General features: G+C 37.7%; 1 non-coding gene across 1 annotated transcript; it reads left to right on the forward strand.

Annotated features, from left to right (window-relative positions):
- The first annotated feature begins 609 nt into the window (after positions 1–609).
- Positions 610–684, forward strand: Trnap-cgg (transfer RNA proline (anticodon CGG)). Its single transcript has one exon. It is a non-coding gene; the product is annotated as a tRNA-Pro (tRNA).
- The last annotated feature ends 1,924 nt before the right edge of the window (positions 685–2,608 follow it).

Genomic DNA, 2,608 nt, shown 5'->3' on the forward strand with positions numbered 1-2,608 from the left:
TCTTACTTTGTTATGCTAATTATTGCTATTCTGATCAGATGAAGCGCCATCTGTCGGACATTTTTTGAACGTTTGTATTTTTTTGGTTCTAATAAAACCCCATGTCATTCCAAGCATGTGTGTCAATTTGTACCTCTCTATCTACATTATTCCGTGATTTATTCAGTTTTCAAATTTATACTGACTTTTTGATCACCCGGTATATTAATGAAATTAGGAGTTATCTATCTTTAACAGGAACAAGTGGTGACTATAACAACAGATTTATTATTGCAAACATCGACATATGAGTTACTCACTGATATAACTGATTGAATATTAAATAACTCTACAATTGAACATAATTGTAAAGTCTAAGCTTGGCACGTTTGCGTGGGCAAAATAATACTTATAATACTAATATAATATATACCATAATTATATTATTATAATAATTATACTGCTACCAATTGCTTACCGTTACAATATCTCTTTTTTAAAACTACGGTAATGATGAAACTTTCCTGGCAGATTAAAACTGTGTGCCCGACCGAGACTCGAACTCGGGACCTTTGCCTTTCGCGGGCAAGTGCTCTACCAACTGAGCTACCGAAGCACGGGCGTGAGTCGTGCTTCGGTAGCTCAGTTGGTAGAGCACTTGCCCGCGGAAGGCAAAGGTCCCGAGTTCGAGTCTCGGTCGGGCACACAGTTTTAATCTGCCAGGAAAGTTTCATATCAGCGCACACTCCGCTGCAGAGTGAAAATCTCATTCTGGATACGGTAATGATATTTGCACACACATTAACCTTAACTTTTTGTTCTTTTTTTTTAAAAAAAAATGTACTACTTCGTAGTGATGTTAATAAGTATAATACAATTGCAAACAGTTTAAATAATAAATCTTAACTGCTGCATTAGAGGCTTTCAGTTAAAAAATTGATCTAAAACGCTAATTTTTCGTGTTAGTTACCCGTAACATTTTTGTCTCTGGGAGCCATAAGCTTTATTCCCTCGCTTCATATCTCATCTAGCGTGAAGATGCAGTATAATGCGGATGACATCAGACAGTGGAGTGAAGCACGAACAACGGATGGTACTGTGAGTGAAGCTTGAAACACGTATGTTGTGCGGCAGCGATGCTGAGACATTGTAGAATCTCTGACCAGAGCAGTTGCGCTCGAAGCGCAGTGCAGTACAGTTGTATCTCGGTAGCAGTCGGGTAATGTAGTGTGTCGCGAGCAGTCGCGTAAAGTTGTATCTTGGTAGCTGTCGCGGAGAGTAGTATGTCTGTAGCAGTTACGTCGGCGGGCGTCGGCACAGCGATGGTCAAGATTCAGGACAAGGTATAATTTTATTAAATAAATGTTTATGCAGCTTTGCGCTTATCAGATAATGTAAGGTCCACTCATTGTAATTTAACTTTCAAAAATCGCCCCCAATAATAATTTGGATTTAAAAACAAATTTACAAACAATCATTCAAATTCCCTCCATTTCCCTTTAACAAAATTTTTAAAAAAAAAAAAAAAAAGGGCAATTGCAATGTTTTTCCTCCAAGCCGCAGCCAACAATAAGAGCAGAATTTTGACATGCAGTTTTAATAAGGTAAGAAATTTATTCTGAATTCGCACAGGGCAAAGACCGACATTTCGGTTAAATTGAGTTTTCATTATCACTGTAGTTTCATTATCATGGGATTATCTTACATTTTGTGTGGAGAACTTATACTTGAGTCAGATTGCTAATTTTTGTTTAATTGTCTTTGTCATTAATGTTTTTGCGGGAAGGTTACACTTGGCTCCATTTCTAATAAGTATTGTCTTTAAATTTTCCGTGGGGAGGTTACACTTGGCGACACCCGGTCCAGGATCGTATTTCGTAGAGAATCTTTTGAAAAACAGTCAGATATCTGCTCTTATTTGCTTAAATATAATTAGAATTTGGCGCAACGCTTTTACTAATTTGTGACTTTTTTCCTCAGATCATCGGCAATTCTTTGCTTTGTTGTACTTGTGTGTTATTTTTGCATTGTGCTTATTTGTTTTTGTGAATAATTGTGACTGTTGGAAAAATGCCGCGAAAGACTGTGAATAGCGTATCGCGAGGTATTTTGAATGAAACTTCCGACTTAAACATGACCGATAGCAATTGTGACGCGCAGAGTAGTGATGACAATGCTGCGTTCACTAACAGTCAGTGCGTTCCAACCGCTAATGACGACTTTTACCTTAATGATGAACAAGAGAACTCAATTGTCTCCTCTGTTAATTTGACGACAATTGATGACGCGGGGCGTTCTGTTGGAATGAGCGCTGCCCAGCTTAACACACCCGGTTTGGAAAATTCAAATAACGTACAGACAAATTTCTCTAATGAAAATGAGCAAGATACACAAAGTACGACGGATTTATTTAATTCCGAAATAATGTCTGACAGTACACATTCGACTGGCAAACCTTTTAGTAAATCTCAAAATAACCAAATGGTTACAGAAAGCGAAACGATTCCAGATCCACCATTAAACAGCACGGAGAATAGAGTAGGTAATAATGGGTTGGAACAACTTTTGGCAAGATTGCTACAACAACAGAGTGAAAATTTCAAACAACTTAGTGAACAGAACAAACAAC

The sequence above is a fragment of the Schistocerca nitens genome, chromosome 4, assembly GCF_023898315.1.
Source record: "Schistocerca nitens isolate TAMUIC-IGC-003100 chromosome 4, iqSchNite1.1, whole genome shotgun sequence".
Classification (NCBI taxonomy): Eukaryota; Metazoa; Arthropoda; class Insecta; order Orthoptera; family Acrididae; genus Schistocerca; species Schistocerca nitens.